Below are 15875 nucleotides of genomic sequence, written 5' to 3' on the forward strand. Positions count from 1 at the left end.
AAAGCTTTGCGGTCATTCTCACAAAGAAATTGTCCTGCAGTACCTTTCTGCTCTATTTTATGTACATTCTTTTTCACTTGATCTATTCTTTGTTTGCTTCCAGTAAGCACCTTTCTCACAATCAATGTCAACTCATTTTTGACACTTTCTGTTCTCAGATTGAGAGATTCTCTCATCCCCATAGGGGCAAGGAAATGAACATCTTTATTCCACATTTTCTTTAACTGAGCAACCTGATTTTACGATTTCGCATTAATTTTAGATTAAAACTTTTCAAAGTCCTTAGACTAACTACTAATACTACTACACTGCTGCACAGTTTTCTTATCAAGATAAACGGTCTGTTGTTTAACCTTACTTGATTGTTGCTCCATATTTTTATTTATTTCAATGAAACTTTTATTTAAAATAATTTTTCATAGCCCCCGTCAGTGCAGGAAATATTTCCTGCATACTTTGTACCGTACTTTCCTCATACACAGTTTCCTGTTATCTGTTTTCGACAGGCAACAGATCTAGTTGGGCATCTGCTTTCACTTTTCCTTGTTCATTTACATTAAACTTACTAACATAAAACAGACTAGGATCACTAAAATTATTCAACTGATTACCATCAAAACTTAAATGTTTCGGCAGATACAAATATGGGTGGTAGTTTATATCCCACCCTACTCCCATAATTGCACATAACTGAGGTACAGCATCTATTATTTTCCTTTATTGTTATTTCATCCACCCTCACACCATGTGGTTAGAGAGTGCGCTGGTAGGGGTACATGCAACCCACTCTTCAGCCAGAAGATATTTTTTTCTAACTTACAAACTACACACAAATCAAGGAGACATACTTAATACGGATTTTAAATTATTTTAAAAGGTGGTGCTAATGGGAAAAAGTGAGAAATAATGCCTTCTTTCATGAATAGTATACAAACAGTGATAAAAATGAGGACACAGCACAGTTAAAAACACTGCAGAACGGTAAACACTAGGAAAACACTTGAATTACAGTGAATACAACAGAAAATACACTGACTATTAAAAACAGAGCACTGCTCACTTGAAAGAAACTGCCTGTGGAAGATAAATTGTAGATGAAAAGCAAAGTAGGTATTGAGGAAGGGGGATACGACGGCAGTGGTTTGAGGACTGGTGAGAGATAGTGACGAGGCAGGGGTGGATGTGGGGGACAAGGGGAGAGGGTTAGCTAATATTGTAATCAGTAAATTTGAAAAGAAAAGGACTTTCGGGGCCACAGGGAAGATGAATAGGAGGAGGCGTGGTATGAGGAGAGGACGAGAAGAGAGCTCTTGGGTATATGGGGGCAGGGTGGGGTGGATTCAGAGTTGGTATGATGTGTATATGTGGAAACGGAGTCCATGGTCCAGGAGAGGGAGGTGGTAGCAATTTCTTTGGGAGGCGATGTGGAGGGAATGAAGGTGTAGAGTTGGTGGAATGTGTAGGTAGAAGCACGGCAGTACACTGAGATTGGGAAGGAAAACGGATGTTGTTGTTGTTGTGGTCTTCAGTCCAGAGACTGGTTTGTTACAGCTCTCCATGCTACTCTATGCTGTGCAAGCTTCTTCATCTCCTGGTACCTACTGTAACCTATATCCTTCTGAATCTGTTTACTGTATTCATCTATTGGTCTCCCTCTACGATTTTTACCCTCCACGCTGCCCTCCAATGCTAAATTTGTGATCCCTTGATGCCTCAGGATATGCCCTACCAACTGATCCCTTCTTCTAGCCTAGAGATACTGGAAGGTCTCAGATAGATTGTATAATGGTAAGACAGAGATTCAGGAACCAGGTTTTAAATTGTAAGACTTTTACAAAGGCATATGTGCACTCTGACCACAATCTATTGGTTATGAACTGTCGATTAAAACTGAAGAAATTGCAAAAAGGTGGGAATTTGAGATGGGACCTGGATAAACCGAAAGGACCAGAGGTTGTAGAGAGTTTCAATGAGAGCATTAGGGAACGTTTGACAAGAATGAGGGAAAGAAATACAGTGGAAGAGGAATGGGTAGCTTTGAGAGATGAAATAGTGAAGAGAGCAGAGGATCAAGTAAGTTAAAAGACGAAGGTTAATAGAAATCCTTGGGTAACAGAAGAGATATTGAATTTAATTGATGTAAGGACAAAATACAAAAATGCAGTAAATGAAGCAGGCAAAAAGGAATGCAAACGTCTCAAAAATGAGATCGACAGGAAGTGCAAAATGTATAAGCAGGGATGGCTAGAGGACAAATGTAAGGAGAAGGGATAGAATAGGATTATTGGAGTACAGTTAGCTTATGGTGTAGGTTGTTTGTGACGTTGTGGGGAGGTGTTTTCTTTTTGAGTAAGGAGAAGTGAGAATTTGATGAGTTGGTAGACGATCCTTGTTGGAGAAGGCAAGTGGATGTGGAAAGCGAGGCGGAAAACGTGGAAAACGAGGATCTGCAGGGACTCACAGAAATCAGGGAAGCGGATATCCATAAAACTTTTACGTAGCACAGGATGGGGTACATCACCTGCTGGTGTCTGTTCTGGACCTCTTGTTTGACTGGCACTCACACGAAATTGAACCTCATCACTTTCTCCCACAGCTACGGAACCGTCACTCTCATCCATCCTTTGGAGTTTATTCGGACAAGCACACAATAAAGAAAATAAACGTATCTGCAGTTGTCTGGTGTGGTCGTGGGATGTCGTCTCAGTGCGCTCCAGCTATACCTGTTTCAGGGTCCTCATTCGCTACTAAACTGTAAGCGCTTACGTATTCCGCAGGCTGCTGACTGTCCCCTGTCGTGTTGATGTTTGCCATCCACTTCGTGTTGTAAATAAGCAGTTGTTGCATTTGATCCTCTTTTTCACTCTCTAATTTATCATTCCGTCACTCGCCCACTGTGCTACACTGCTCTCTGTTTGGAATTTCTCTCGATCGCGTTTCGATTTACTACAGGTTTTTTATTTGACGGACGCTAACGCTTTGTGAGTGACGATGCGGTTGAGAGCCTCACCTACCGCTAACGTCCACTGACCTTTCTGTGAACTTCGCTTTTACTGCAATCCATTCTACACGCTTTCTCTGTTAGAGAAGCTGTAGTATAACCTGTAGCCCTACGCGTATCTAAAGGTCGCTTTAAACATTTTCCGCTTAGGTTTTTGCAAGCTATCGATTGAAAGGGAAGTATTCAAATTAACATTTTTCTACATACTCACTTCTTCATTGCAAAATAACCGTCAACTTGATGCTAATGAGCTGATACATTTTCGTCATTCACACCCAGTTACCGTCCCTCTCATTCCTCCACCTTACATTACTTAACAGCACCTGTTACTTGAAAGAATACATGACAGAATGCTAGCTCAAATATTTTACAACCCGATGTCCTTGAACGTTCAGCCCCCGGTTCCACCTTTTACAATACGCCAAGCAGATTTTAGTTATTCTAAACTCGCCGTTTACACAGAAAAATGGAAAATTGGCGTGCTCGCCTGTATCAGTCGTTCGCCAATACTTTTCAGCACTCCACAGTAAAGTTCCACACACAATTCCGCAAAACTGTTACGTCTTTTAAGAGCTCCTTATACACACGTCCTCTCGTCATGGTAGCTGAGCTCCGAATCTACATTTAGAACCCACAAACAGATACCTCTAGCCCACCAAATATTCACGAATATACTCTCTTCTCACTGGGTGAGAAATATTATTGCTAGTGATCAGTAAGTCTGAAAACCGCGCTATCTCGTGTCTTTTACATTGCCCCAATCAAAATTTAATAGTATTTACTAACAATCTATCGAAAGAATATCTTTAGAAAACCTATCAAAATGCAAAATACTCCTCTCTTTACCTACAGTAAATGAATTATATGAGTATGTTTCTTGTTTTCCCAGAACCATAAACTGGCGAATTGCTCTTTCTAAAATTTCCCTTGAGCACATGGATCGCGCTGCCTAGATACAGTTCTCACACTAATATAGTTCGTTGGTGGACATGGCAATGTTAATTTATGAAATTACTTCTCTTGCTAACCTTCATTCACACTAATAACTAACATATTATAGCAGCAATAGTTCTTAAGTATACGATATTCACAGACGATAATCTTTAGTTTTCAAGAAACATTATTTTGACTGCTACACGAGCGATATACAGGAGCTATGCCTCCATTTGGTTCACATTTTTATATTAAACAAAAGAAATGAAAATATGTATCACAATTGTTTTTGTTATATCGACGCAAAAAATTGACAAACAAGATCCAAATATGTATCAATTTTTTTTGTATGTTGCTGCAAGAAATTCACAACCGATAACTCATGCCATTCCCAAAGCAGTATAGACATGATTTTTCACGAATTTCTTTGCATTTAGTCGTCTCTACAGAACTGATCACCAGCACCTTTGTTAAAAAGGAAAAACCATTTTTATATTAAATACGCACAGATCTACGTCTGAGGAGAATTTTATTATTGGTAGAGTGTCCCTTCGTAATCTATTTTGATACATACACTGCACAACAGAATTAATGAATTACTTTATCGAAACCGTGTAATTGTCTCCTACTCCGACGCATAAGTTTGAAGTTGTCAGTATATGGGTGTTATGTTGACGAGTTTCCCAACGGATTGATCTGACAAGGACGTTTGGCTCCTGCAAGAAGCAATTCCCATCCCACACTACTACAGAAGTCAGACAGACGCTCCTAACGTACCAGAAAGAAATGCCTTAAAAACTTTCAGCAATAAATACCTTCTACAGTCGTCCGCTGTAAGGAAAAGACACAAAAATATTCTATTTCCTTTCGTAACTAGTGGGATACTTGGGTACTGAAGTATTGCTAGATAGTGTGAGAAAAACACTAAACGAACGGAAAATATTATTTATTGCAAAATCTGAGGAAATCAAGTGAAACTTTTATTTATAAACTGATACACAAATTTCCAGGTTCTTTCCGGAAAAGAGGTTACCTCTTTTGAATAGGCATCCTGTTCATGAAATTTATATACAGCGTGTTACAAAAAGGTACGGCCAAACTTTCAGGAAACATTCCTCACACACAAATAAAGAAAGATGTTATGGGGACATGTGTCCGGAAACGCTTAATTTCCATGTTAGAGCTCATTTTAGTTTCGTCGTCCACCTACGCTCAATGGAGCACGTTATCATGATTTCATTCGGGATACTCTACCTGTGCTGCTAGAACATGTGCCTGTAGAAGTACGACACAACATGTGGTTCACGCACGATGGAGCTCCTGCACATTTCAGTCGAAGTGTTCGTACGCTTCTCAACAACAGATTCGGTGACCGACGGATTGGTAGAGGCGGACCAACACCATGGCCTCCACGCTCTCCTGACCTCAACCCTCTTGACTTTCATTTATGGGGGCATTTGAAAGCTCTTGTCTACGCAACCCAGGTACCAAATGTAGAGACTCTTCGTGCTCGTATTGCGGACGGCTGTGATACAATACGCCATTCTCCAGGGCTGCATCAGCGCATCCATGCGATGGAGGGTGGATGCATGTATCCTCGCTAACGGAGGACATTTTGAACATTTCCTGTCACGCTGGTACGTTCTGTTGCTGTGTATTCCCATTCCATGATTAATGTGATTTCAAGAGAAGTAATAAAATGAGCTCTAACATGGAAAGTAATCGTTTCCGGACACATGTCCACATAACATCTTTTCTTTCTTTGTGTGTGAGGAATGTTTCCTGAAAGTTTGGCCGTACCTTTTTGTAACACCCTGTATAAAGCGTGGGAAAGCCCTTTTATTTCTTTTCTTTAAGAGTGTCATTTACTCGGCAGAATGGCTGAGAGCCACACCTACTCAACTTGAATAATTATCGGATAGAAGTACGGTCGAGGCTGTCGCGTGAGAAATGTAATGTAGTGACGTGAATGAAGTATGTTATTTCTAATGGGGGAAAGATGGGACTCGCCGATGCTGTAGCGCACAATACCGTGAGCTGCGACAACTGCTACCTGCGTCGTTCGCTGCTGATAAATAACAGAACTGTCTCTTTCTATCGGGATTGACCTTTGCCAATCGCTCTCACTACGCCTTGATGAAGTCAAGGACTCCTATCTGCCCCTAGTCTAACTATTGGCATTATACACCGGTCCGATAACCAGTCCATCGTGATGCCACTCAATGTTCGCTGGCAGGCGCTAACTACGAGGTGCATTCAAGTTCTAAGGCCTCTGATTTTTTTTCTCCAGACTGGAAAGAGATAGAAACGTGTGCATTGTTTTAAAATGAGGCCGCGTCCATTGTCAATACGTCCCAGAGATGGCAGCACCGTACGGCAGATGGAATTTTACCGCCAGCGGCGAGAATGAGAACTGTTTTAAATACTTAAAATGGCGACGCTTTCCTTACTTGAACAGCGAACAATCATTCGTTGTCTGAATTTGCGTGGTGTGAAACCAACTGAAATTCATCGACAGTTGAAGGAGACATATGGTGATGGAGTTATGGATGTGTCGAAAGTGCGTTCTTGGGTGCGACAATTTAATGAAGGCAGAACATCGTGTGAGAACAAACCAAAACAACCTCTGGCTCGCACATGCTGGTCTGAGATCATGATCGAGAAAGTGGAGAGAATTGTTTTGGGGGATCGCCAAATGACTGTTGAACAGATTGTCTCCAGAGTTGGCATTTCTGTGGGTTCTGTGCACACAATCCTGCATGACGACCTGAAAATGCGAAAAGTGTCATCCAGGTGGGTGCCACGAATGCTGACGGACACATGGCTGCCCGTGTGGCATGTTGCCAAGCAATGTTGATGCGCAACGACAGCACGAATGGGACTTTCTTTTCGTCGGTTGTGACAATGGATGAGACGTGGGTGCCATTTTTCAATCCAGAAACAAAGCGCGAGTCAGCTCATTGGAAGCACACAGATTCACTGCCACCAAAAAAATTTTGGGTAACAGCCAGTGCTGAAAAAATGATGGTGCCCATGTTCTGGGACAGCGAGGGCGTAATCCTTACCCATTGCGTTCCAAAGGGCACCACAGTAACAGGTGCATTCTACGAAAATGTTTTGAAGAACGAATTCCTGCCTGCACTGCAATAAAAACGTCCGGGAAGGGCTGCGCGTGTGTTGTTTCACCAAGACAACGCACCCGCACATCGAGCTAACGTTACGCAACAGTTTCTCCATGATAACAACTTTGAAGTGATTCCTCATGCTCCCTACTCACCTGACCTGGCTCCTAGTGACTTTTAGCTTTTTCCAACAATGAAAGACACTCTCCGTGGCCACAGATTCACCAGCCGTGCTGCTATTGCCTCAGCGATTTTCCAGTGGTCAAAAGAGATTCCTAAAGAAGCCTTCGCCGCTGCCATGGAATCATGGCGTCAGCGTTGTGAAAAATGTGTACGTCTGCAGGGCGATTAAGTCGAGAAGTAACTCCAGTTTCATCGATTTCAGGTGAGTAGTTAATAAGAAAAAGAATCGGAGGCCTTAGAACTTGAATGCACCTCGTATTACTCTGTCTGTGTTCACCTCACACATTGTCGCGGCGAACACAGTGAACTAACGCTTCATTGCGAGCGACTCAGTATAGACTACCACTCCGACTCGCTAGCGACAGAGGTGCTCTCTCAGTGCTGTACTGAGTAGAGACTTTATTCCTCGCTCTCTGTGTACATGCACGAGCGCACTCGCTCCCACTACGTGTTTCCGCTTCAAAAGCGTCACTGAAACGACCCCTCTCCACGCAAAAAGTGAAAGGGTATATCATCTGCCGTCTCTCCCCCACTCCTCCATCTCATTGCATCAGAAATAGTCCTCCAATCAGCATTACTCTTACAAGCAGGAGAATGGCGCTCCACTTAAGCCGACCAATCCGGAAATACATAGCATCTGCGTTAGGCATTTACTGTCCACCTGTGAGAACTCTGAAACTGCGCACTAGGTCCACCAAAAATGCATATGCTGGTGCTCTCCCAAACAATACAGCGGGTTTTGCTTTTAAGGTGAACACGCAGGCCATTATACCTTTTCTCTGGCAAAAACTGTTTTGGTCCATGGGTGGTTGGCTGGCTGGTACAGCTGCATGCTAACTCACCCTCCTACGGACTTTCCAGTGGGCTGGTTGCTTCAACCAAACAAAAACTCCTGTGGCCGTCATGTCTTGAATGTTTGTGTACGCTAGCCTCGACTTTTTAATCTCGGTGTGCACTTGCAATTTATTTATTGGATTTGCATATCGATTAAATGGAAATATGTAAAACTGACTCCACCCTAACGACTTGATATGCAGAATACGATGGTGAGGTCGGAGTACGTAAGAAATGAAGGTCAGGAGACCACGCCACCGTACAAAGTTTCGCTCAAAGACGCCTTCGAATACCTTCTGTAATGGTGCAATGGTGTGGCATTCTACGACTTCATCCTCGAGCTCGACAACACTTCAAAGAGCAAGGTGTTTATGTATGTGAAATAAAGGCCAGACCTCAGAACTCCATGTGACGTGTCAAGTGGGTTAATGATGGCCCACTGACAGAAAATTTCACCACAATTCTTCCCAGCACAGCCCTGGATGTGTCACACGATGGAAAGAGCGTCACACCCCGTCTCACCCACATATCACCCCTTCTTTTGTCACCTTTGTGGTGGAGGTCAGAACAGCAACACCCAGCTTCGCAATCATGGGGTTATCATATGATTGGTCGAGAAAAACATTTCAGACACTCCGCCGGTCACAATCGACAATAAAAGGCCCAGGTGATGGAACAAAGGCCGCAAATGAGACCACCTCTTTCCTTGGGACTTTGATTGCCTCACATTTCGCTGTCAAAGACGACAGTTTGCAGTACAATGATAACAGGGAGACTTTCTTGACAATCTTCGATACTGCTGACATCTCTCTGACGGTTCAGCCCTTCTCTAAGGACATCATGGCCTAGCAACCTGGCTGAACATCTTTCGACGCAGGTGTTACAATCCTTTGCTCCTTCAGATCACGTTTATATTACTTATACATCGAATGGTTTTGAACGGTCTCTAGATCTTCTTCCCTGTACAGCAGAGTAGGACTTGTGGTCGCAGCTCATGGCAAAGGGGGTGAGATCAAGTTCGGTGAGATTACTAGCCCCTTCCCCTTGGGAAGGACTGAACCGCCAGACAGATGTCAGCTGTATCCAAGATCATAAAGAAGATCTTCGTGTTGCACATCGCATTGTACACTGTTGTTTTCGGCCGCGAAATTTGTGGGAACCGAAGCCCAAAGAGAGGGCTGGTTTCACTGACGCCCTTCGTGCGACCTCTTGAGACCTTTTCGTGTCGATTATGAGCGACGGTGTGTCAGAAATGTTTTCCTCGGCTACTCGTAAGAAAACCGCGCGATTTCACCTCTGGGCGTCACTTTTCAGAATTCCATCGCTGAACGTTCGAATGAAGGGGTGAACGCCACATTCCAGAGCCATTGAGACACTGTGTCTTGCAGTTCCCGCATAAGATTTCCAGCTGCTGTTTTCTCCAGGTAAAGGAGACATTCCTCCACAGAGGAATCGAGCCTTCGCATTTGTGCTTTCTCGCACCTGGCGTTCTATCTCCCATCACTTTGATATGGCCAGCCGTGATTCGGGAGCAGAGGGCGGGTGGAGACTGAAGACCATACAAAGCTATATGTTTGGGGCTGTGACACAGGTCTAATGCTTGTGTCCCTCTGCTGTCTCTCTCTGCCAGGATGCTGTGCCGAAGAAATAAAAAAAAAAAAAAAAAAAGAGCAGCTCGGTGAGACGCTCCACTTCATGGAAGATACCTTTGAAGTTTTCTTTTACCCAGACATGTTTCAGCACTTTTGTGCTGCATTCAGTGGGTTACATTAATTCCTTTCAGTAAAATTGCTAATGCCCCCGCCACAGGAACCATGGACCTTGCCTTGGTGGGGAGGCTTGCGTGATTCAGTGATACAGATAGCTGCATCATAGTTGCAACTACATCGGAGAGGCCAGTCAAACGTGTGGTTCCTGAAGAGCGGCAGCAGCCTTTTCAGTAGTTGCAGGGGCAACAGTCTGGATGATTGACTGATCTGGCCTTGTAACATAGAGCAAAACGCCCTTGCTGTGTTGATACTATGAACGACTGAAAGCAAGGGGAAACTACAGTTGTAATTTTTCCTGAGGGCATGCAGCTTTACTGTATGGTTAAATGATGATGGCGTCCTCTTGGGTGAAATATTCCGGACGTAAAGTAGTTCCCCATTTGGATCTCCTGGTGGGGACTACTCAAGAGGACGTCATTATCAGGAGAAAGAAAACTGGCATTCTACGGATCGGAGCATGGAGTATCAGATCCTTAATCGGGCATTTAGGTTGGAAACTTTAAAAAGGGAAATGGATAAGTTGAAGTTTGATATAGTGGGAATTAGTGAAGTTCGCTGGCAGGAGGAACAAGACTTCTGGTGAGGTGAATACAGGGTGATAACTACAAAATGAAATAGGGTTTATTCCGGAGTAGGTTTAGTAATGAATAAAAATAGGAGCGCGGCTCAGCTACTACGTACAGCATAGTGAATGCATTATTATAGCCAAGACAGACACGAAGCCCACGCCTACCACAGTAGTACAACGTTTATATGCCAAGTAGCTCCGCAGATGAGGAAGAGATTGAAGAAATGTATTATGAGACAAAACAAATTATTCAGATAGTGAATGGAGACCAAAATTTAACAGTCATGGGGGACTGGAATTCGATAGTAGGAAAAGGAAGAGAAGGAGAAGTAGTAGGTGAATATAGTATGGGGGTAAGGAATGAAAGAGGAAGCCGCCTGATAGTATTTTGCACAGAGCATAATTTAATCATAGCTAATACTAGGCTTAAGAATCTTGTATACATGGAAAAGGCCTGGAGACAATGGAAGGTTTCAGATAGATTGTATAATGGTAAGACAAAGATAGGTTTTAAGTTGTAAGACATTTCCAGGTGCAGATGTGGACTCTGGCCACAATCTGCTGGTTATGAACTGTAGATTAAAACTGAAGAAACTGTAAAAAGGGAAGGAATTTAAGGAGATGGGACCTGGATAATCTGCAAGAACCAGAGGTTGTAGAGAGTTTCAGGGAGAGCATTAGGGAACGATTGACAAATACAGGGGAAAGAAACACAGTAGAAGAAGAATGGGTAGCTTTCAGAGATGAAATAGTGAAGGCCGAAGAGGATCAATTAGGTAAAAAAGACGAGGCCTAGTAGAAATCCTTGGGTAACAGAAGAGATATTGAATCTACAGACAGCCTTGGGAGAGCCAGCCGTGACAATACTCTACCATCTGGTGAGAAAGATGTAGGAGAGAAGCGAAATACCCTCAGACTTCAAGAAGAGTATAATAATTCCAGTCACAAAGAAATAAGGTGTTAACAGGTGTGAAAACTACCGAACTATCAGCTGCAAAATACTGACACGAATTCTTTACAGACAAATAGAAAAACTGGTAGAAGCGTATCTAGGGGAACATCAGTTCGGAATTCGTAGAAATGTTGGAATACGTTAGGCAATACTGACCGTACGAATTATCTTAGAAGATAGATTAAGGAAAGGTAAACCTACGTTTCTAACATTTGTAGACTTAGAGAAAGCTTTCGGCAATGTTGTCGGTGATACTCCCTTTCAAATTCGGAAGGTAGCAGCGGTCAAATACAGGGAGCAAAAGTCTATTATCAGTTTGTACAGAAACAAGATCGCAGTTATAAGAGTCGAGGGGCACGGAAAGGAAGTGGTTGAGAAGGGAATGAAACAGTGTTGTAGCCAATCCCCGACGTTATTCAATCTGTTTATTGAGCAAGCAGTAAAGGAAACAAAAGATAAATTTGGAGTAGGGGTTAAAATCCATGGAGCAGAAATAAAGACTTGTGGTTTGCCGAAGACATTTCAATTCTGTCAGAGACAGCAAAGGACCTGGAAGAGCATTTGAACAGAATTGACAGTGAAATGAAACTTCCTGGCAGATTAAAACTATGTGCCCGACCGAGACTCGAACTCGGGACCTTTGCCTTTCGCAGGTAAGTGCTCTACCATCAGAGCTACCGAAGCACGACTCACGCCCCGTACTCACAGCTTTACTTCTGCCAGTATCTCGTCTCCTACCTTCCAAACTTTACAGAAGCTCTCCGGCGAACCTTGCAGAACTAGCACTCCTGAAGGAAACGATACTGCGGAGATATGGCTTAGCCACCGCCTGGGGGATGTTTCCAGAATGGAATTTTCTCTCTACAGTGGAGTGTGCGCTGATATGAAACTTCCTGGCAGATTAAAACTGTCTGCCGGACCAAGACTTGAACACGGGACCTTTGCCTTTCGCGGGCAAGCGCTCTACCAACTGAACTACCCAAGCACGAGTCACGCCCCGTCCTCACAGCTTTACTTCTGCCAGTACCTCGTCTCCTACCTTCCAAACTATGGCTTAGCCACAGCCTGGGCGATGTTTCCATTCTGGAAACATCCCCCAGGCTGTGGCTAAGCCATGTCTCCGCAGTATCCTTTCCTTCAGGAGTGCTAGTTCTGCAAGGTGGAGCTTCTGTAAAGTTTGGAAGGTAGGAGACGAGATACTGGCAGAAGTACAGCTGTGAGTACCGGGCGTGAGTCGTGCTTCGGTAGTTCAGTTGGTAGAGCACTTGCCCGTGAAAGACGAAGGTCCCGAGTTCGAGTCTCGGTCGGGCACACAGTTTTAATCTGCCAGGAAGTTTCATATGAGCGCACACTCCGCTGCAGAGTGAAAATCTCATTCTAGAATTGACATTGTTTTGAAAGGAGGATATAAGATGAACATGAACAAAAGGAAAACGAGGATAGTGGAATGTAGTCGAATTAAATCGCGTGATTCTAAAGAATTTAGATTATGAAATGAGACAAAATAATAAACGTGTTTTGCTACTTGGGGATCCAAATGGCTGATGATGGTCGAAGTAGAGAAGATATAAAATGTAGACTGCAATCGCAAGGAAAGCATTTATGAAGAGGAGAAATTTGTTATCATCGAGTATTGATTTAAGTGTCAGGAAGTCTTTTCTAAAAGTATTTGTATGAAGTGTAGGTATGTATGGATGTGAAACATGGACGATACATAGTTTAGACAAGAAGAGAATAGAAGCTTTCGATAGGTGGCGCTACAGAAGAATGCTGAAGATTGCATGGGTAGATCACGTAACTAATGAGGAGGTACTGAATATAGTTGGGTACAGGAGCAATTTGTGGCACAACTTGACCAGAGGAAGGCATCGATTGATAGGACATGTCATGAGGCATCAAGGGATCTCCAATTTAGTATTGGAGCCCAGCGTGGAGGGTAAAAGTCGTAGAGGGAGACCAGAAATGAATCCATTAAGCAGATTCAAAAGGATGTAGGATGGAATAGTTACTTGGAGATGAAGAAGCTTCCACAAGATAGAACAGCATGGAGAGCTGCATCAAACCAGTCTCTGGACTGAAGACCACAACAACAACAACAAAATTGTTAATATATATTAACGTTTAGAGAAATCATTTTATACATATATTTACATTTGTGAATGAAGTGATTGTTGTCAAATATTGTACATGGTCTGTTTACAGTTCATAGTTAAGATATGTATTACTGGGGTGGTGCAATGTATGTTGTTTACTGCAATGTGTCTAAGGTTCTGGTTTTGTAGGGTGGCTGCATGCATTAGTTTACATATCTTACATTAAGCTACTGAAAGTTTGTATTGGTAACTGTAAGTCTGCTACAGAATCTACAAGTTTTCGTCTGCAAACAGCAAAAAGCAATTTTTAATTTTGTTTACTATGCATTTCCGAAACGCGATACATTCTCATTTTAGTTCGGAAATGTATAATAAACAAAAATAAGAATTACGATTTACTGTTTGCATATGTCAAGCTGTAGAATGTGTAGCAGACTTGCAGCTACCAATATAAACATTCAGTAGCTTAATGTAAGGTATGTAAACTAATGCATACATCCACCCTTTTTCCTAATATTCTATAAAACTAGAACTTTACTCATAGTTTAATATACAAAATACAGTGCATCAGCTCAGTAATACATATAGCATCTCAACTATGAACAGTAAAAAAACCATGTCCGATATTTGGCAACAGTCGCTTCGTTCATAAATGTAAATATTTGTACCTAATGTTTTCTCTAAACGTTAATATATAATAACACCTTTCTGAAAGGAGATAAGGTACCCCACTGAATATAGTGAAAAAAGCGCTGAAATACGTCTGGATATAAGAAAACTCCAAAGGAGTCTTGCATAAGGTGGAATTCCTCATGCAGTTTTCTTAGCAAGCACGGTAATAAGAACTGCTACACCACAAGAGTAAAAAATACAGCTTCTCACAAACTGAAGTAAACAGCCAATTCAGTTCGTAGCTTCACCACAGGCAAAATATGGAATTCTATATGAATTTAGTAAGTATTAATACAGATTATGAAAGGAACATTTGAGTTACCCATTCATTATTTTAATTTTTTGTTATTTATTTTTTATTTACACGTCAATTTCCGTAGAAATCTCCAAGGTCATGGAACGTGTCAGTACATGAAATTACAACATAGAGGTACTAACAGATTAATAGACCTGGGGAGTACTATTATAGCATAAAAATATGAATAAAATATGTTGGGTGACGCTACATGAATAATTAGACCTCCTTACACTTTGAACGACTAAGTTCGGAAAAAGGCAAAACAGAGAAATAACATTCCATCGAAATTTCTAGAATCGCTGGGAGGAGCGGCAACAAAACGACTACTCAAGTTGGTTCAAAAATGGTTCAAATGGCTCTGAGCACTATGGGACTTAACATCTGAGGTCATCAGTCCCCTAGAACTTAGAACTACTTAAACCTAACTAACCTAAGGACATCACACACATCCATGCCCGAGGCAGGATTCGAACCTGCGACCATAGCGGTCACGTGGTTCCAGGCTGTAGCGCCTAGAACCGCTCGGATCACTTTGGCCGGCGCTATTCACGTTGGTGTGTAGAATGCATGTCACTGGATAAATACCATCAGACTTTGGGGACAACGTCATGCACACAGTTCTAAAGACAGCAAGAGTCGACAAGTGCAAGAATTATTGCACTATCAAGCTGCTGACAAGAATAATATACAGAAGAATGAAACAGAATATTGAGAGTGTCTTTAGAAAAGAATATTGAGAGTGTCTTTGATGACAACTAGTTTTGCTTCGCGGAAGTTAAAGACACCAGGCAGGGTGTTATGACATTTTAGTTGATAATGAAAGCAAGACTGAAGAAAAATCAAGGCCTGGAGAAAGGATTCAACAATTTAAAATGGTGGAAGATGTTCCAAATTCTAAGAAAAACGGGGAAAGTTATAGAAACAGAGAGGTAATATACGATATTTATACGAACTAATAGGGAACAATAAGACTGGAACAACAAGAAAGAAGTTATCGGATTAAAACGAATGCAAGATAGGGAGGCGGTCTTCTGTCCCCACTGTTCACTCAATACATCACAGAAGCAATGACAGGAATAAATGAAAGATCCAAGAGTGTGGTTCAAATTCAAAGTGAATTGATATCAGTGAAAAGATTCACTGATGACATTGCTATTCACAGTGAAACAGAATGGAATGAACGGTCCAATTAATACAGAATATAAATTAAGAGAAAACCGAAAGAAAGTAAACCAGCACTGGCAAAAACGCCATTACTGGCGAAGAGAAGTGTACTAGGAACACACACAGGCCTTAATTTGCCGATGAAATTTTTTGAGAATGTTTAGAGTCCAGTTTTGTATGGTAGTGAGAATAGACTTCACGTATATTGGAACAGAAGAGAATCAAAGAGTTTGAGATGTGGTGATGCAGAAGAATGTTGAAAATTAGGTGGACTGATGAGGTAAGG

Source organism: Schistocerca cancellata, chromosome 8 (assembly GCF_023864275.1).
Source record: "Schistocerca cancellata isolate TAMUIC-IGC-003103 chromosome 8, iqSchCanc2.1, whole genome shotgun sequence".
NCBI lineage: Eukaryota > Metazoa > Arthropoda > Insecta > Orthoptera > Acrididae > Schistocerca > Schistocerca cancellata.